Source organism: Balaenoptera acutorostrata, chromosome 2 (assembly GCF_949987535.1).
Source record: "Balaenoptera acutorostrata chromosome 2, mBalAcu1.1, whole genome shotgun sequence".
Lineage (NCBI taxonomy): Eukaryota > Metazoa > Chordata > Mammalia > Artiodactyla > Balaenopteridae > Balaenoptera > Balaenoptera acutorostrata.
The window spans coordinates 123,628,918-123,649,702 of NC_080065.1; the positions used below are offsets into that span (position 1 = coordinate 123,628,918).

Below are 20,785 nucleotides of genomic sequence, written 5' to 3' on the forward strand. Positions count from 1 at the left end.
CATCACAAGTTTTATTATATAGTCCTTTCTGTGTTTGTTTAAAGCTTCTTTCTCCCAACAGAGTATAAGTTCCTTAAAGTCCACTGGTGGGATTTTTTTTTTTAAAGCAGCTTTATTAAGGTATAATTTACATATCATAAAATTCACTCTTTTCAAGTATATAATTTAATGTCTAGTAAATTTACAGTTATGCAACCATCACCAAGTAACTGCTTGGGTTTTGCTCCTTCATGTATCTCTAACATTTATAAGGAGAAAAATAAATATCCAGTGAATGAATAAATAAATCTGGTAATGAGTTACTCTTAATGCCATTACTATTAATATCTCATGTGAGTATGAGTTGGTGCATTAAACCTGCCTTTATTACATTCCATTCCAAATATCCTTCATTATTTCCATGTCCAATCAAATTGGCTCTTCTATAAGGCCCCAAAGTGAACCTCCTCACATATTGGCCTTCTGTGCCACTTGGGGAACACTGATTCAGGTCAAGTTCATGTGTATATACTACACTTCCTTTTTCTCCATCCAGTAATCCCCTCCTCTGCTCCTAGCCATGTTAACAAAATACTTTATAAACAAAGGAAAGTTCAGGAACATTAATCTTACTCATTGGTGAGGACAGGATCTTCATTTAATGCATGCACCTTTGTAATGCTAAGGTTATGGAAATAAGTTCTCGGTATTGATATATACCTAATTGAGAACTTAATATAGTGTGACTTACTAAATAACTGGAAACCTTTTTCAGATGTAAAATCTCTTTGTTGTTTATCCATGTGTAAAACAGAAATTTTCAATTTCTATTTATTTATTTTATTTATTTATTTTAATTTTTTTTAGTCGCACTGCGGGCATGCGGGTAGTTCCCGACCAGGGATCGAACCCATACCCCCTGTGGTGGAAGTGCAGAGTCCTAACCACTGAACCGCCAGGGAATTTACCCCAATTTCTATTTTTTAAATTTCAGTATTGCATTCATTTTAAGAACCATTAAGGTTTTCAGATAAAAGATTTAATGCACGTACAAAATAACTTTTTAAAGTAATTCAACAACAAAGAAACAAAAACCAATTTAAAAAATGAGCAAAGGGCTTAAACAGACATTTCTCCAAAGAAGATACACAAATGAAAGATGTGCAGCATCACTCTTACGGACATGCAAATCAAAACCACACCTGTTCACCCCCATTAGGATGCCTATTATCAAACAAACCAAAAAAACAAACCAACAAACAAAGGGAAGTAACAATTGTTGGGGAGATGTAGAGAAACTGGAACCCCTGTGCATTGCTAATGGGAATGTAAAATGGTGCAGCAGACCTGGAAAACAGTTTAGATGTTCCTCGAAAAGTTAAGCACAGAATTACCAGCAATTCCACTCCTAGGTATATACCCAAAAGAATCGAAAGCAAGGACTCAAACAGATACCTGTACACCAAAGTTCATAGAAGCATTATTCACAAAAGCCAAAATGTGGAAACATCCAAATGTCCATCAAGAGATGAACGGATAAACTAAATGTTGTATATACACACAATGGAATATATTATTCAATCTTAAAAAGGAAGGAAATTCTGATACACGCTACAATATGAATGAGCCCTGAAAATGAACTAAATGAAATATGCCAAACACAAAAGGACAAATGCTATATGATTCCACCTATATGAGGTACCTATTCTAGGCAAATTATAGAGACAGAAAGTAGAATAGAGGTCACCACGAGCTAGGAGGAAGAGGGAATGGGGAATTGCTGTCTAAGAGTTTCTGTTTGGGATGATGAAAAAGTTCTGGAAATGGACAGTGGCAATGGTTGCACAACACTGTGAATGTACTTAATGCCACTGAATTGTACACTTAAAAATGGTTAAAATGGTAAATTTTACGTTATGTATATTTATCACAATTTTTTTCAAAGTATAGCTACAATTTATCCTATTATGTTTCCCAATACTAAAGTCAGGGTACAACAAAGGGGAGCCATGCACAGACTAAGGTTATTCAGAAATGATAATAAAAGTAGCTGTCATTTTATTGATGGGGAAAAACTGACAAGTCACAATATATCCATTTCAGTCATTTTCTCTGTCCTAAAACAATGGCATTCTAATAAAAACACACTTCATACTAATACAAGATATAAAAAAAGGGAAAATTGCATGCGGGGGGGAGGAGATATGTAGCAACTCTGTACTTTCTGATTAATTTTTTTGTGAACTTAAAACTTCTCTAAATATTGCCTATTAATTTTTGAAATAAATATAAATTTTAAAGATAGAGAAAATAACAGAATTCTATACACTCATATTAATAAATAAAACACTACATATACAGTTAAAAACACACACACAATGTAACATTTACTTCACCTAAGGAAGAATTTTATGACACTGATAAGCCTTTCTACATCTTTCCAAGCATTTAAGACGCGTTCCAGATCCCTAACTGGTAACACAATTAAACTGTTAAAAATACTGCCCAAATTTTAAAAGCAGCAGAGATTAAGAAAGTAAGAAGGAGCTCCCGATAGATATACAAATAATAACCAGTTTATTCAATTCCATTCAGCTAGTACGCACTTACTAAATGCACAGTACATGAGAGACACCCAGGCCAACACGTATTGCATGCAAGGTTACAAAAAGGAAAGTTGAAGACACAGCCTCACATTAACCCAGAAAGTCAATAATTCAAAACCATCCTTTAATGTCCACTTTTAAAAGTAAGTGCATCTCAGCTATTTAATGTTCATAATCTGCATTACTGTGGTTCCGGTTGCCATTTTTAGATTATCATCAACTTGAAAATAAGGTAAGTGCCCAATCTTAGGTACTTTTTTCATTGATTAGACGGCATAATGAGGAGCCGAACGAAATGCCTTTCTAAAAGTCAGTTTGATTTTTAATTGATTTTTAATTGAAGTTTACCAACTTCCCACTGGGCAAGTGTGCCAACTGATTCAATTTACTAATACCTTATCTCGGAAGCCAGGCGCCTCATCTGAAACAGCGCTGTACCCTCTCTAGCCTGGCCTATGCAGAATGCATTCTAGACAAGTCCCCAGTGCACCAACAGCCCAATTTTGGCTATATTCTCTGAACGATCTAAGGAAGTCAGCAACCACTCATCTCACGTGATCTTAAAAAGGGGCGCAGTTGAGCCCGGATTAAACCACACTTTTTTTTTTCTGCATCAACTTCACTGCCCAGCTTTAAGGAAAAGGGCAGGGAGGCGGCGCAGGTCCGGTGTGCAGGGAAGGCTAGCAAACAAGGGTGGGGAGCTGTGCCTTCTACTTTGGGGGAGCTAGGTGAGAAGGCACACCCGCTCACGGGCACTGCAGCGGCTGAAAAATCGAAGACTGCCACACCCCCTGGCTGCCAGGGGCACATCTTCACCTTCTCTTGCTCTAGGAGAAAGGGGGCCCTCTCTATGGAATGCCGCACTTGCAACGGCACTGACCGGGATCCCCTGCACCCCGAGGTGAAAAGCTCTTGAACCCGGTGCGGGTGGGACACGGAGCTGGGGGGAGGCAGAAGGGGGAGGGCCGCGGCTACAGGGACCAGCGCATGCGCAGATATGGGTACCCGCCCGTTCACCTACCGTTGGAACCTCGACGCCCAGTTCCCCGGCCGCGGCCGCTTCTCCAGAACCCGCGGCAACTGAAAGAGGGCGAGAACTGAGGCCCCAAGTGGCTCCGCGGCCAGCGAGCTTCTTCTTGTGGCCGCCACTGGCGGAAGGCTGAAGCGACGACTGTGGCGCAGGGCCAGCCCGTTAGGCGACCCCCGGATGCCCCCGGCGGTGGCGGCGGCAGAGACACGGAGGATGGGACGGGAGCGGAGACGGAGGCTGTAGCTGAGGCGCTGAGCCTCCCTAACGGCGAGCGAGAGGAGAGCGGAGGGCGGAGGGCGGAGGGCTGGCAGGGGCTGGGCCGGACGTGACGTACATGGGAGGGGCGGAGGGGCGGGGCGGGGCGGGCCCGCGGGCGGGGGCGGGGCTCCCCAAAGCCCCGCGGCTGCAGCCCTCGAGTCCGTGGGCTTTAGAACCGCCGGGCTTTTCCCACTCCAAATTTGGTCCCCTGAGTTACGGCGTGAGAAGCAGGGCGCGGGCCTGAGGGAGGTGTCTGGGGGTCCTCAGTCTGGGGAGGTTGGAAAGAAGATAGAGGAAAGTGGGGAGAGGACGTACGTGTCATGAAGGGCAAATCCGGCAGCCCGAGGTCACTCCTGGTCTCTGCGGAGGGAGCATGCCCACCTGCAGGAAGCCAGAAAAACCCGGATGCCGTTATCTAGGTGAGGAGCGCGGAGACCTTTAACAGAAACCTCCGGGCAGACTGAAGCGGTGGGTTACGTTCCCATTCTCAGCGACGGAGGTTAGATGGGGGACCCTGTCCGCCCCCCACCCTTCCTCTTCACCTAAGGACAAGACCTAGACTCCAGAGAGAACATAGATGCATCTGGTGCCGAAAGCATCTGGGAAAATGAAAGTCAACAGGCTATATGCTTACAGAGAGCTTCCTATACAAAACCAGAATTTCAGAGGCAGAGCTGAAAGGCAGAAAGAATGAGGAGCTCTCTGAGCCTGGGGTGTCTGTACTTGCTTGCATAGCCACCCAGACCGACCGTGCAGCTCCCACGCGTTCACAAAGGTATGAATATTCATACAATCTCGTTTTTTGCTTTAGTTTGTTAAGGGCTTTGAGATCTCCCATTGAGTAAAACGCAGTGTTCTGCCTTTAGACTCCTTGATGGAGGGTATAGATCCACACTTGCACAAAGAACTCTGGGTGTCTGTAAAAATATAAACTACCACAGTTCAGTTGTCCCCTACATGCCTGAGCTGAAAGTCAGAAACCTGGAAAGTGTAAGACAAGAACCCTCATAGAACTTGGAACAAAATTTAGCCCCCCCCAAAAAAAAGAAAGAAAGAAAGAAAAGAAAAGAAAGTCACCCTATGAGATGATCTGTAAATGTGTTACAGAGATCAAGGTGGCTCCCAGATTTCATCAGAGAGAGTAAACTACATCATCTGTAACCTAAGTGTCACATGCCCAGTTGATACTGTCATAAGAGACGGGTGGGGTCCATTAAGAGTCTAGAACCAGCAGAATCTGAATAAGAATGTACTGTGGGCTCGCATTCTGTCTAGGAGAGAGGCTACTGATTCTAATGACCGGGACCAATACCCATCCATTATCAGAACAGTTTAAAAAAACTTAGTTCAGATTCAGTCCCTCACTCAACAAATACTTATTGAATGCTTACCATGTTCTAGTCTCTTAGGATATATCAGCAAATAAGATCCCTGTCAGTGAGTTTATATCCTAGTAAACTTAAATTCTAGGTATCATTTAAGAACATACAAAGACCCATGCTCTGATTCCACACTTATCAGGTAGTCTTCCCATCACTCAAGGGCTGTCAGTTAAATCAACACACACAGTAAGAAGCAATTGTCCAAAGCACATGACTGGTACTAGTTATACAAGCAATACAGTTTTTCTCAGTAAATTCACATCATGGTTCATAAATCAGCTTCTGTTCATTGGGTTGAATTATAAAGTTGTTTTACCCAAATTAAATTCTCAGAGCCTGATTAAGCCTGAATAAAGTGAAATGTAAGTGTCCGAATCTGCCAAACTGAGGACCAGACGGACTCTGGTTTCAAAGCAGCCCAATCAAGATGCAACCTATGCATTCAGCCTTGCACCTCTCTTTAAACGTCTTAAATGGAAGCTTTACCTGTGATTCCATGCTTGAAGAACAGGGCAACATGTCGCTTCTAAAGCTTAATCATAGCGAGTAAAAATATCATGAGAGGAAATCATTAGAGTAAAAACCCTTCTGAACCTGCCCTGCCTATGCAACACAGGCTCTTGTTGACATAACTGACAGTAATAGTTACATTACTCTGAGTATGAAACCCAAGACTGTAAGCTCCCAGACGACAGAGACTCCCTTGCATTTATGTGCCCTACTCCCAAAGTATGGGCTCTCAACAAATGAATTGATTCAAATACCATTTTCCCCTGTAAAACTCAACAACATATCCTTGGAAGATATCTTTTCCAGATCCTGCTTTATAATATGTAACCAGTATGTTCAACATACAGGATTCAGGGGTATAATTTTAAAAAACAAAACAAAAAACCTTTATTTTTTAATTTCCTCATCGCTTTAAACCTGTGCAGTAGAGCCAATGTGTCATATACCTGACTCAGACAGATTCCATGAATTCTGTGGTCCCTATTAGGAATAGAAAGTCCTATGGTTATTGAGTCAGAAAGAGTGAAACTTCCCTCTTCACCAGCTTGGGACAGCTGGCTAACTGCTTGCCCTGGAGAGGCATCATGCCTGGTCTTTCTTGTTCTCTCCCAGCTTACCAACCAGAACCAAAGGGGTGGAGAGAGAGGAAAAGAAAGGGGAGCAGGAAAGTTTGTAACTTTTACTTCCATGTGATGGTTTCATACTCGGCCTGGTAGATGTTTAAAGCTGCCTTTTTTTCTGATGGATGCTTTTAAGATTTTCAGAAACCACCACCATCCCCATTCTTTGGTGGTTTCTCACCCATAGTAACCTTGGTTGGTCTGAGCAAAAGCATTTTATTCTGGCAGTTTTTTTACTCTTTCAGTCCCTAAGAATCTGGTGGTCCACCTCCAACTTCTTATCTCTTGAAACCTGTTTTTCTCAGTATGGACCTGTTAGATAGAATCTAAGGTAGCTCTCACAGTGGCCCATTTGTAAGTGGCTCTGGGACCACCCCACATTGTGCAAGGTTATGCACTCCATACCCTAGGGAGTGCCTGCCATTCACATCACCCTTGTGGATTTGTATATTTATTTTGACAGTATTCCAGCAGGTGGCAGTAAAGTGTTTTGTCCAAACTAAATTAGTGAGATTATTTTCCAACAGATGGAAGTGAAGTGTCTGGACGAGGGACAGCTTTTTTTCTGATGGTGCTGTTTAGGCTAGCGGCAGCTCTGTATTATCCACACCTGGTCCACGCGAAGCTCTCATCCACTTCTTGCCCAAAGAAACTTGGGAATATAGGCCAATCCCAGTGCAGCTTCAGCATTCCTCTGCTCTGCTGCCAGAACAGCTGCCAGCCTGTCTTGTCCTCTATATTTTTCAGGCAGGAGACAGACGCAAGTCCTCTGTGCCCCTTTAACTGCAAGAGACACATCCCAAGTACAAGTACTCTGAGTAGTTCCACTGAAGGTCCCTCTCACTCGGCTTGAGGTAAGAGGCAGGCAAGTGTCTGTGGTAAGAATCACAGCATACCAGCAACAGTCTCCAAAGAAATACTCCTCAGTAATTCTCACCTGACCTTTTATAACTTGTGAGTTTTCAGAGTTAGTTATCTACCTGATTTTGTCTAAATCCTCTCATTTCTAGGGATAGTCCATTTCAGAACTCACTTTAGTTAGAGGAGTTTTTTTTGGAGGGGGTGGAGGGAGTCATTTTTTTCTGTAATATCTTGGTGCTTTGGTTAAAACAATAGTTCTCAACTGGGGATAATTTTTATGGCCAAGTCCGAAGACATTTTTGGTTGTCAAAACTCAGGAGGTACTATTGGCATCCAGCAGGTAGGGGTCAAGGATGCTGCTAAACATCCTGCAATGTACAGGGCAGCCCTCCCCACAACAAAGAATTATCTGGCTGATAACGTAACTTCAGATTTAATATCTTGTAACAAATAGAACTTCTACGTTTGGGAGTCACTAAGAGAATACTTTAAAATTACATCACTTTTTCTTCATTCTTCCTACAAATGCTTTACCAGTAGACGTAGAGGTCACAATTTAATATATAACTAGTGTTAGAAACAGCATTTCAGATAGCTGTTTGGCCAGGATGAGAAGTGACTGGTATATTTCTAAGACTTCTGGAGGTGAGGCCTGCCAGGAAAATTATTACTTGAGTTGAGATTTTTTTAGTTATTTCTTTGCAAGATGACTTTCATAGCCCAGGGAAACAAACATTTTACCCAGTTTAAGCAGAGGCTTTATGCTTCTCAGAAGTCAAGTCCTAGGTCAGATCACTATAAAAGAAATATCTTTGCTACAACCCCATACCATGTCCTAGATACTAGGAAAGACTTCAGCATGTGTGCCTCCCTAGGGTCACCAGTGTCACTGGGATGAGACTTGAAGTCAGGCAGTAGCTGTCTCTGTAGTCACTTTACAACAGATACCCTTATTATTCAAAGAGAATGCAAACGGACTTCTTTCCTGCCCACCACGCCCCCCAACCCTACCTAGATTAGTCTGATTGAATTCAGCTGTTTCAGATGCAGTAGACTGTTGAGCCCATCTCTTGTGCCATCAATAAGGAAACTTTCATTATTTAGCTGTCCTCCTCACCCTTACTGATCTCATCTCTGACCAAGGCTATTTAAGTACTAGCATAGAGATTAATTTTTGTTCAGTCAAGGCTGCTATTATCTTTTTTAGTACAATGTTCATAAGAAACTGGAGCCACAGTAGCCAGCAAGAGCCAAAAAGACATATCCCATCACCTCCCCCACACCCCATCAACACTATCACTTAGAAAGGAAAATGGACACAACAAACATTCAATACTTATGAATATTGGGCTTGGAATAAGAACACTGAACTTGTAATAAGAAAACCTACATATGAGTTCTAGCCCTGTCACTTACTAGCTATGTGACTCTGGTCAAGGTCCTTAAGCTAAATGTACCTTAGAGTCCCCATTGGAGAAATAGGAAAAATAATACTGAAATGAATTGGCATGCATAAAGTGTTCTATAAGCTGTATACTATAATTTTTTTACTCCTCTCTCCCATACTGCTTTCAGAGACCTAAAGAAGTATCTGGAAATGTTTTGCTGCCATATCTGGGTTTTTATTGCTAGGGATGAGGCCCTATGTGGAAATTTTTCTTGGCAGAAGTTGCTAAATACTTGTCTATTTATTTTTAAGTGAAAACTTTTTTTTTTTTTTTTTTTCCAAACATCTTTATTGAAGTATAATTGCCTTACAATAGTGTGTTAGCATCTGCTTTATAACAAAGTGAATCTGTTATACATATACAATATGTTCCCATTTCTCTTCCCTCTTGCATCTCCCTCCCTCCCACCCTCCCCATCCCACCCCTCTAGGTGGTCACAAAGCACCGAGCTGATCTCCCTGTGCTATGCGGCTGCTTCCCACTAGCTATCTATTTTACATTTGGTAGTGTATATATGTCCATGACACTCTCTTACCCTGTCACATCTCACCCCACCCCCTCCCCATATCCTCAAGTCCAAACTAAGAACCACCAAAAACCCTCAAACTCTTGATACTGTTTTTAACATCTTTTGTACCTTGGGAATTACAATAAATACAAGCATACCTCCTCCCTAATTAGAAACATATTTACAGTGCCCACTAATAGAATTAGACATAAATGTAGATAAGGATGAGAAGATACTTGCAGTTTTGTGTGTGAGAAAAACTGCTGCACAGGGAGATGAGGTTGTAACTACCCTGACTCCTGCAGAGCAGTAAAATGCTATCAAATTCAATCAAACTTGGCCAATTCATTTTCTTGTTCTTGAAGTACTCACCACTACTGGCAAAAAAGAAAAGACTAAACCCCTCAAATTTAAATCTGATAAAGAAACACTCACCATTGGAGAGTGGTATTGCTGGGTCTTCTGAGGAATGCAGTGGAAATCTGTCTGTGTCACTTTCCCCAGGACCATTGTGCCAGTGTGCAAGAATGCTTGTTCTTCATAAACAAAAAAAATATTACTAGCTGCAAAGAGAAGAAACTGTTCCAGGGTGTACGAATCCCACGCCAACCTCCAAAATAATGGCAAATACTGTTCTGATCTTAGCAACCCAGGGTAACCTTTGTGCATTTATTTATTCACCACATATTTCCTGAGCAACTATTAAGGACCAGGGGATGTAACCATGATCTCTGCCCTAAAAAAGCTTCATCTTACATATCTCTGGAATAGAATGTTTTCGGAATGGAACCAAAGTTAACATGATGTTGATTTCAACTTCTGTATTCACTCACACAGCCACTGGTGCCATCCAGCTTGGGGAGCTGGAACAATTGACAGTAACTCTCATCTTTGCCAAGTCCACATTTTTGGCCTGACAACTCAGAATTCAGTGTATGACAATGGTATAAGCCAATGAGATCATCAGCTATAAGACTAAGTTGTTTTGGTTTCTTAATTAAATTTCTATAGTTAAATAAATATTTTTTCCACAGTGGGAACTTTTATTGTTTTTTTTTTAAAGAATTAATATCCCTTTCTCCTCTTCCCTCTCCCTATATCCATGTAAAGGAAACAGAAAAGACCATGGCCTTTACAATACCATGGGCCTTCTGCTGCCCCTTTAGCCAGAAATTCAGGTAGGAAGGTCTTCTCATTCTGCATACCCTACCTCTTCCTTAGAGGCTTTATGCTTTTGAGCCTTCATACCATTTGACCAGCCATGTTCCTCAAAGTCCTTTCATGAGGACCACACCTTCCGTGGCAAACTGACAGCACAAATATTTGCAGATTGTAATCAAACTGCAACCACATTTTGCCAAACATTTACACCTGACTACTCTTTTCCACTAAAGACAAGGGTATAATGATTTGTAGAAGCATTTAGTGTTTTCCCAATCCCCAAACTCATCAGCAGAGAGGCTCTGAAGCATGAAGCCTCATACCCTTATTTTAGCCTTTCATAGTGAGAGAGAAACTAAACTGTGCACACAGGGGAGAAGTGTTATAGTTATTATGCATGTGTCTTATTATCCCTATTAGAGTGTGGCACTGTCTGTATGCTAAATAAGTGTCTTACCAAAAACAACTATTGTAAAAACACTTGTTGAAAAAAGAAATGGCCCTTGGTTTAACCAAATTTGTTATTTTTAATAAAGTTTTGTTATTTGTTTCTTCTTATTTGCTTTATATGCATTGTTTCCCTCCATTTGGAATACTTTGATACTTCTTACTCATTGATACACTTAAGTACATTAATTGAGCACCTAGTATGTGCAAAGTACTATGCTAAGTTCTGGAGACACAGCAGTATACACATTGGACATGATTCTTGCCTTGTGGTGAACACAGTGTAATTATGCCCATTGCATGGCAAACTCCCATTTATTGTTTAATAAGCCTGAGTTCAGTTTAAGTGTCCTAAGTGTCACCTTACCTAGGCAGCCTCTGTGACCTCATCTGGATTGAACAAGACATCCCCATTCTCTGGGCCCCTGTCATCTTGCCCATATATCGCACTGGCAATCTCCCCTAAACTAAGACCTCCCCAAAACTGAAGGGCTACATCCTCAATAGTAGATTAAGGAAAAAACCTGACCTACAGAGGGAAAGGGTAAGGATACCTGACTGTCTCCACATTAACTGTGGATGGAATAGAAAAAAAAAAGAAAACAACTCCCCTCTGAGAATTCCTAAACAAGTTTGCAAACATATTGTGGGGGGCTAGAATTTCACACTACCTGTGTGACCCAGAAAACCTTGAGCTGAAAACCATAAAGGTGATCACTTTAGTGCCCCAGGCACCTTGTGTAAGCAAAAGTAAATCTTCTCTAAAAATCCTACAGGTAAGGTTCCTATAGAGATATGATCTCATATTACAATATCACTAAAAACACAAGGAAATAATGAACTTCAGAATAATACCTGCAACAACTGCAAGTATTCTAGTTATCAAATATCATATATAAAGAAAGTGTATTTGTGATATTGTGACATAAGAAGAAATATATATTTGGTCTTTGTCCACAGTTTCTGGCACAGAGCTTCTAAAACCCTTGTAATTTCCTAAGTGGTAAGGATTAGAGAATTGTATTATGTTATTCATAACAAGTCCCTTTCCATCATCCCTGAGTTTATGCTAATTAGGTGATTTATGGTGGGACCCCTATAGCCTCAGGAAGGGGCTGATGCCAGAAAGACCAAAGGATTACAGGGTTACAATTTTCAACCCTACACCTGACCTCTTGTGAAGGGAAGGGAGTTGGAAATTAAGCTCTGTAAAAACTCTGAACAACAAGATTTGATGAACTTCTGGATTGGTGAATGCATCAATGAGCTGGGACAGTGGTAAACCCCAGACTTCTCAGGGACAAAATCTCTTAAGTTCAGGACACTTCTGGATCCCACCCTATGTACCTCATTTGGCTGTTCTTTTGCATCCTTTATAATATCCTTTATAATAAACCAGTAATAGAAAATAAAGTGTTTCCCTGGGTTATGTGAGCCATTATAGAAAATTATCAAACTTAAGAAGAGGGTCATGGGAACTCCTGATTTGTACCCAATTAAGACAAAAGTGTGGGTAACTTGAGGACCCACTACTTGTGATTGGTATCTTAAGGGAGGGGAGCAGTCTTGTGGGACTGAGCCTTTAACCTATGGAGTCTGTGTTAACTCCAGGTAGTGTTAGAATTGACTAAAACTGTAGGACACCCAGTTGATGTCTGCAGAGAATTAGAGAATTGTTTTGTGTGGAAAACCCACACATTTGGTGTCAAAAGTGTTATGAGTATAGAAACAGTTTTTCCATTAGAATGTTTAATATTTTTAAAGGAATTAGAGGAAATAAAGATAATGAAGAAATAAGAAACTATCAAAATTGATCAGGCAGATTTGAAAAAGAGCCAGATGAACCTACAGAAATTTAAAAAATATGATAATTGAGATTAGAAACCCAAAGGACAAGTTAACCATCAGATTTGACAGCTGAAGGGAGAATTCGTGTTCTGAAAGATCACCTGAAGAATCTGCAAGATATAACACAGAGAGACAAAGAAATGGAAAATATAAGAGGTTGAGGTGCATGAAGGATAGGGTAAGATTCAACAAATATCTAATTAAAATTCAAGAAGGAGATAATAGAGAGAATGGAGGAAGGCAGTATTCAAAGAAATAATGGCTGAACATTTTCCAGAACTGATGATAAATATTCTAAATTATGGAAGATCAAAAATTTCTATGCCAAAAAATTTAAGTGAAATTCACACTTAGTCACCTCATAGTGAAAGTTCATGACATCAGAGAAAGAGGGGATCTTAAAATTAGGCAGAAGAAACGACAAATTAATCTTCAAAGAAATGACAATTCAGCTGACAGCTGATTTTTCAACAGCAACAGAAGTCAGAAGACATTGGAACAAACACATGAAAGAATGCTCAACATCATTAATCATTAGAGAAATGCAAATCAAAACTACACTGAGATATCATCTCACACTGGTCAGAATGGCCATCATCAAAAAATCTAGAAACAATAAATGCTGGAGAGGGTGTGGAGAAAAGGGAACACTCTTGCACTGTTGGTGGGAATGTAAATTGATACAGCCACTATGGAGAACAGTATGGAGGTTCCTTAAAAAACTACAAATAGAACTACCATCCGACCCAGCAATCCCACTACTGGGCATATACCCTGAGAAAACCATAATTCAAAAAGAGTCATGTACCAAAATGTTCATTGCAGCTCTATTTACAATAGCCAGGACATGGAAGCAACCTAAGTGTCCATCATCGGATGAATGGATAAAGAAGATGTGGCACATATATACAATGGAATATTACTCAGCCATAGAAAGGAATGAAATGGAGGTATTTGTAGTGAGGTGGATGGAGTTAGAGTCTGTCATACAGAGTGAAGTAAGTCAGAAAGAAAAACAAATACAGTATGCTAACACATATATATATGGAATCTAAGAAAAAAAAAAAAAAGGTCATGAAGAACCTAGTGGCAAGACGGGAATAAAGACACAGACCTACTAGAGAATGGACTTGAGGTTATGGGGAGGGGGAGGAGTAAGATGTGACAGGGTGAGAGAGTGGCATGGACATATATACACTACCAAATGTAAAATAGATAGCTAGTGGGAAGCAGCTGCATAGCACAGGGAGATCAGCTCGGTGCTTTGTGACCACCTAGAGGGGTGGGATAGGGAGGGTGGGAGGGAGGGAGACGCAAGAGAGAAGAGATATGGGAACATATGTATATGTATAACTGATTCACTTTGTTATAAAGTAGAAACTAACACACCATTGTAAAGCAATTATACTCCAATAAAGATGTTAAAAAAATAAAAAAGAAGACATTGGAATGTATCTTCAAAATGTTAAGAGAAAATTGCCATCAACTCCAAATCCAGTGAAACATTTTAAGGATAAGAGCAAAACAAAAGCATTTTCAGATAAATAATATAAGAACTGAAAAAATTAGATAAAATTCAGATTTAAAAAGAGAATTTACTACCAATAGATGTTCATTAAAGGACATGCCAAAGGATGTACATATGGAAAAATGAAAGTCATCCCAGAAGGAAGCTCCAAAATGCAAGAAGTAATGGTGACCAAAGAAAATTGTAAACATTCTGTAAATCTAAACAAACACTAACTGTCCAAAATAATAGCAATATGGGACTTCCCTGGTGGCACAGTGGTTAAGAATCCACCTGCCAATGCAGGGGACATGGGTTCGATCCCTGGTCCGGGAAGATCCCACGAGCAACTAAGCCCATGCGCCACAACTACTGAGCCTACGCTCTAGAGCTCGTGCGCCACAACTACTGAAGCCTGCATGCCACAACTACTGAAGCCTGCACGCCTAGAGCCTGTGCTCCGCAACAAGAGAAGCCACCGCAATGAGAAGCCCACACACCGCAACAAAGAGTAGCCCCCGCTTGCCACAACTAGAGAAAGCCCACACGCAGCAACAAAAACCCAATGCAGCAAAAAATAATAATAATAATAACAAAATAATAGCAATAATGTCTAAATTCAACTATTACTGAATAATTGTACATATACTGGAAGAGGATGAAAGGAGTTAAATAAAGTATTATAAGGCTTTGTGTTGTTTAGAGGAGGCTAAATGTATTAAATTTACAATTTGTTGTATTAGATATGCATGTCACAATTTCTATGTAATCACTAAAATAAATAAAACAGTATGTATAACTTCCAGTTGATTACAGGGGATAAAATGAAATGGAGGGAACTTAATTCAAAAAAAGGATAAGAAGTTTTAAAAGCAGGACAAATAGTAAAAAACTAGCAGAAACAAATCCAAATATTTGAGTGATTACAATTAATGTAACTATATTAACTTCTCAAAAGGCAAAAAATGTCAAACTAAATTTTTTTAATGGAGTTAAATGCTGTTTACTGCAAACATAATTAAAACATAAGAACACAGAAAAGTTAAACTCTTTTAAAAAGATTAAAAGTATATATATTTTATATATATACATACATATAATATATACACACACACATATATATAATATATATATTCAGACTAGTTTAATATACATGTACTCTAAACTTCATCAATGTCACACATACCCAATAAAATATGTGCACATAGGCATTGAAAGACATACTTAGAAATGTGCATATATGCTTTTTTCATAATGGCAAAAAAATGGAAACTCAAGTAGCTGTCAATGATAGAATAATGAATGACAAATTCTGGTGTATTTATACCATATGATACTATACAACAATGAAAATGAACAAACTATAGCTACAAGCAACAACATGATGAATTCCACAAAAATAATTTAAATGAAAGGAGCCAGACACAAATGCAGACTGTATGATTTCATTTAAAAAAATTTCAAAAGCAGGGAAACTAAACTATGGTTTTAGAATTCAGGATTTTGTTTAAGGAGGGAAACCTTTTGGGGGAAGGAAGGAGTCAGTAATTGGGAGAGGAGTTATGAGGAAATATTCTATGTCTTAACTTAGGAGGTGATTATATGGGTATATTCACTTAGGGACAATTTATCCAGCTGTCTTATGATTTGTATGCTTCTCTATATGTACTTTATACTTGAAAAAAATCTTAAGTAAAAATTAGCTCCCTACATTTTTTAAAATTAAAGCTAAATATAACAGTGTTTTTCCAAAAAGAAAAAAACTAAATCATCATGTTTACGGATACATATTGAGGTGGAAAAGCTATTTATTTAAAAAAGGCCAAAAAGTGATTAACATGGAGGTCATGGTAGTGGTTCCTTTGGGAGGGAGGAGCAAGAATGGGTTATCTGGGTTGTAAACAATGTTGTATTTCTTGATTTGAGTGGTAGTTACATGGGTGTTTGTACTAAATTATTATTGAGCTCTGTATATCTTAGTTTCGGGCATTTTTCTGTATGAATATTTCACAATAAAAATACTTTAAAACAAGCTTCAGGAAAAGTAATTATAGGAGAATGTCTTCATGATTCTTAAAACACAAATTCTGTTACCATAGAGAAAGGAGTAATAAATTCATCTACATTATATTTGACACCATAAAAAGAGTGAAAACACTAGCCAAGAACTGGAAAAGTTAATTACAAAGAATTCAGCCCAAAAAGGAGTATTATCCATGTTATATAAAGAACTCCCAGAAATCAAATAAAAAATTTTAAATGCAGACAATCCAATATAAAATTGCACCAAAAGGAACCTTTTTTATAGGTTCTGCACATACGAGGAAATTCAAATGGCCAATAAATATATGAATAATATTCAACCATATTAGTAACCAGGGGAATGCAAACTAAAATGAAATACAACTGTACATCCACCACAATATACCCATCAGAATGGCTGAAATTAATAAGTCTGACGATACCAAGTGTTAGCAAGGATGTGGAGCAATAGATTCTGTCATTCACTAACAGCAGGAAAACAATTTAGCATTATCCACTAAAGTTGAAGACCAAAAAACTCTGACTAAGCCTTTCTACTCCTGAGTATATACCCTGGATAATTATGTGCATGTAGTACCAGAATACATATGCAAAAATGTTCACAGCTACAGTGATTGTGATAGCCCCAAAATGGAAACAACACAAAATTCCAGCCACAGAAGAATGGACCATGCAATGAAATACATACAGCAATGAAAAAATGAGTGAACTAGACTTAAACCTACAGATAACAACATGGCTGAATTTTATAATACACAAGGTAAATAAATACAAAAGAAACATACAGTATGGCTCTTTTATATAGTTTAAAATGAGACAAAACTCAACTATATTGTTTGGAGGTACATACTTTGGTGGTAAAGCTATAAAGAAAAGGCAAGCAACTTATTGCCATAAAAGTCAGGGTAGTGGTTTATCTCTAAGAGGAGAGGAAATGGTAAGTGATAGACAAGGACCATGAGGGGAACTTTGGGGAAGGGGTGCTGTCTATGTCCTATTTCTTGAACTGGGCACTGGTTACACAGATGTTTGCTTTAGAATTCTTTTCACACTGTACATTTATGTTTTCTGCTCTTTTTTTTTTTTTTAAACATGTGTTCATTTTACAACTTAAAAAGTTGGAAACAACAGGGAGCTTAACTGGTAGTATCTGAGTTACCTTACTTGCTCCTCAAGTTCAACTTGAAGGTATTGATAAATGCCCAGAGTTTAACATCCAGAGAATATATTTAATGTTACTTTGTGTCCAAACGCTGTCACTAGATCAGACTAAGAGTATTTATTTTTTTCACTTGTTCAGAAAATGACTCAAATATGGAGTGAGGTATTTGTAAAAAAGAACCAAAAGAGTAAAAGTGTTTTAGATGGTGGGCAGGACAAGCATGTGACAAAGGAGTGCGCAAAGGTAGTTGTAGGAGGCAGAAAAACAATGTCTCAAAGGTGTCCACACTCTACTCCCTGGAACCTGTGAATATGTTAGGTTACACGGCAAAGAAGAATAAAGGGTGCTAATCAACTGACCCAGAGACGTGGAGGTTATCCTGGATTATCTGGGTGGGCCCAGTGTAATCACAGGGTCTTTATAAATGGAAGAGGAAGGCAGAAGAGACAGGTTGGAATGATTGGAGGTGGGACTGACTCAACCCGCCATTGCTGGCTTTGAGGAGGGAAGGGCCCCTCGAGCCAAGAATGTGGGCAGCTTCTAGAAGCTGAGAAAGACAAGGAAAATAATTCTCCTCTAGAGGCCCCTAGGTTTCCCAGTGAGACCCAAGTCAGACTTCTGACCTACAGAACTGTAAGATAGTGGTTGGTTGTTTTTGTTTTTGTTTTTATAAGAAAACTTTTTATTTCAGAATAATTTTAGATTTACACAAAAAGTTGCAAAGACTGAACAGAGAGTTCCCAGATCCCCTTATGCTAGTAATTAATGCCCTTTTTAAAAATATATATACTTTAAAGCAGTTTTAGGTTCACAGCAAAACTGAGTGGAAGATGCAGAGGCATCCCATATACCCCCTGCCCCCACATATGAATTGTGTCGTTTTAAGCTACTAAGTTTGTGGCAATTTGTTAGAGCAATACTCAAAAATGAATACAATGGCGAATGGCATTTTTAGGAGAAAAAGAAGAGAGGTAGACAATTTAGGGATGCATACACATATGGTAAAATGCTAAAGAAAAATAAGAGAACAATTAATCCAAAATTCAGTGTAATTGTTCCTTCTAGTAGAGGGTACGGAACACATAGGTGGAATGCCCCCCAGGAACAGGGCTGCAGAAGACTGTAAGTGGTCTCTTTGGGAAAGAGAAAAAGGATCATTCTCTGTGGGCCAACAGCCTAGCAGCAGCCAAGAACCTTTGTACCCAAGGGAAAGGCCCCCATCCTCCAGGAGGAAATCTACCCCACCTTGGCAAAGATCTTCGTGCAGTGCTCAGTTGTTACCACAGTGCTGGCAGCCCCACCATGGACCTTCCAAAGTTTTATAATATTCTACTCCTCAATCTGGGTGAAGGGTACATGGGATTTGCTTTTCATAATTATTCTTCAAATTGTTTTTATATTTATATATTATATATTTTTTATACACTCTCTTTTATATAGATGTTGTTTGCAGTTTTTTAAATGTCAAAATATTTAGCCATGTAATGAAATGTAGTACAATCGCACCCTATGCAGACCTTTGCCAGTACTTTGGTGCCATTCCTCCTCTGTGTACAATCTAAAATCAGGGAGTTCTGAAGGATATTAGAGTGATGCTTTTCTTAACCCCGAGTACCTCTTTTCAGAGTTGGGGCAGGTTACTGATGAGCAGGAAAACAGGATTCCATTTCTTTCAGCTCCTATCCCTATCTTAAATAAGAGGTTTTATCTTTTTTCTCACCCAGGTATTTCACACAGTGGTAGGAACTAAATGTGCAACCACAGAGAAATTGGTGGGCACCTGTAATCCAAGAAAGCTCCCTAAGACCTGAAGAGAAATTTCATCATTCGGGATCTGGCATGTCTGATAAAATCTGACATGCTGACCTGTGAGGAAGCAGAGAGACAGATGAACTTGGAAGGTTCTCTGCTGGCCCAGGAGTCTTGGATTCTGAGGTGCTGTAACTATGAGATTGCCTTGACTCTTCCAAAGAGTCCAAGACCTTTCTTTGTTTCTTTTCTTTCTTCCTTTTTTTTTTTTAAACAGAGCACTTTGGGTAGGACAGAAGATTCCTGAAACACCTCTCCTCACTCCCATGCAGTCCTGCTGTCTTCAGAAGGGGTCACTTGGGTTCAATGGTCCAACAATGCAAACCCCAAACCATAAAGAGGAAGTTTTGCTTCTTAAATACAAGCTCTGCCCACCCTTCCAGATCTAAGAAGTACTTGGCTCTACCCAACTATAAACTTGGAACTAAACAAGTACTCACCGTGGGGCTGAGGGATGGTCTAACTCACACCACCACCATTTTTTTAAATTGTTTTTTCAAATAAAAAATAATAGTCGTTGGGGGGCTTCCCTGGTGGCGCAGTGGTTGAGAATCTGCCTGCCAATGCAGGGGACACGGGTTCGAGCCCTGGTCTGGGAAGATCCCACATGCCGCGGAGCGGCTGGGCCCATGAGCCACAATTACTGAGCCTGCGCGTCTGGAGCCTGTGCTCCGCAACAAGAGAGGCCGCGATAGTGAGAGGCCCGCGCACCGTGATGAAGAGTGGCCCCCGCTTGCCACAACTAGAGAAAGCCCTCGCACAGAAACGAAGACCCAACACAGCCATTAATAAAATAAATAAAAAAATAAACACAGAATAATCATTAAAAAAAAAAAAAATAATAGTCGTTGGGAAAATTCAAAACATTTATAAGAATAAAGAATAAAAAGTAAAAATTTCTCTTTATCCCCTAATCTTACTCCGTTCCCTAAAAGTAATCTTATGAAGTATATCCTCCCAGACCTCTTTTTATACATTTATAAAATACACACACTCAGTTATCTTTCTTAACATAAATAGGATCATACTATAATGTTCTATATTGTTACAGTTCTCTCTATTAAAAACAATAGTTCAATAAATGTTTGTATACTCATGTGTTTATTTATATATAACAGATACCTAGAAACAAAATTGCTGAGTTAAAGAGCAATGCATTTAAAATTTGATAGATATTACCAAAACTACCTCAGAAGAGGCTTTATGAACAGTATAGGAGAATGCCTATTGGCTTAAACTTTCACCAACAATGGATATTATGTATATTTTTATTTTTGTCAATTTGATGAGCAAAAACAGTGGTACAAGTGAGGCTGAGTATACGCTTCCTGGCCAGTTATATTTCTTAGTGAGTGAATTACCTATCCGTTTCCCTTGCCTATTTTTCTGCTTGCAGCTTCCTCATTTTGATCATAAGAGTAGCCACAATATATTGAGCACTTGGCTATGTGCCAGCCACTGCACTCGGTGCTTTAAAATAGTTTTTTTTCTTGAAACAACCCATTTTACAGGTGAGAAATATAAAAAACATGGAGAGGAAATTCAAACCCTGGTCTTTTTTACTGGTCTCTTCTACTCTAAAGGCTGCACTTTCTCCACTATATCA

At 39.4% G+C, this 20,785-nt stretch overlaps 1 protein-coding gene and 1 long non-coding RNA gene across 16 annotated transcripts in view; one reads left to right on the plus strand and one right to left on the minus strand.

Moving 5' to 3' along the window:
- The window catches only part of FAM13B (family with sequence similarity 13 member B), a 122,193-nt gene extending 118,282 nt beyond the window's left edge, over window positions 1-3,911 (minus strand). For all 15 annotated transcript variants that reach the window (XM_057541811.1, XM_057541810.1, XM_007172206.2 and 12 more), the window contains exon 1: window positions 3,607-3,911. The gene's annotated coding sequence lies outside the window, so the exon portion shown is untranslated. The remainder of the gene's footprint in view (window positions 1-3,606) is intronic.
- Window positions 3,912-4,036: 125 nt separating this feature from the next.
- On the plus strand, window positions 4,037-19,961 carry LOC130707302 (uncharacterized). The gene is made up of 3 exons (XR_009007195.1): window positions 4,037-4,648; window positions 7,133-7,239; window positions 19,095-19,961. It is a non-coding gene; the product is annotated as an uncharacterized LOC130707302 (long non-coding RNA).
- Window positions 19,962-20,785: the final 824 nt, after the last annotated feature.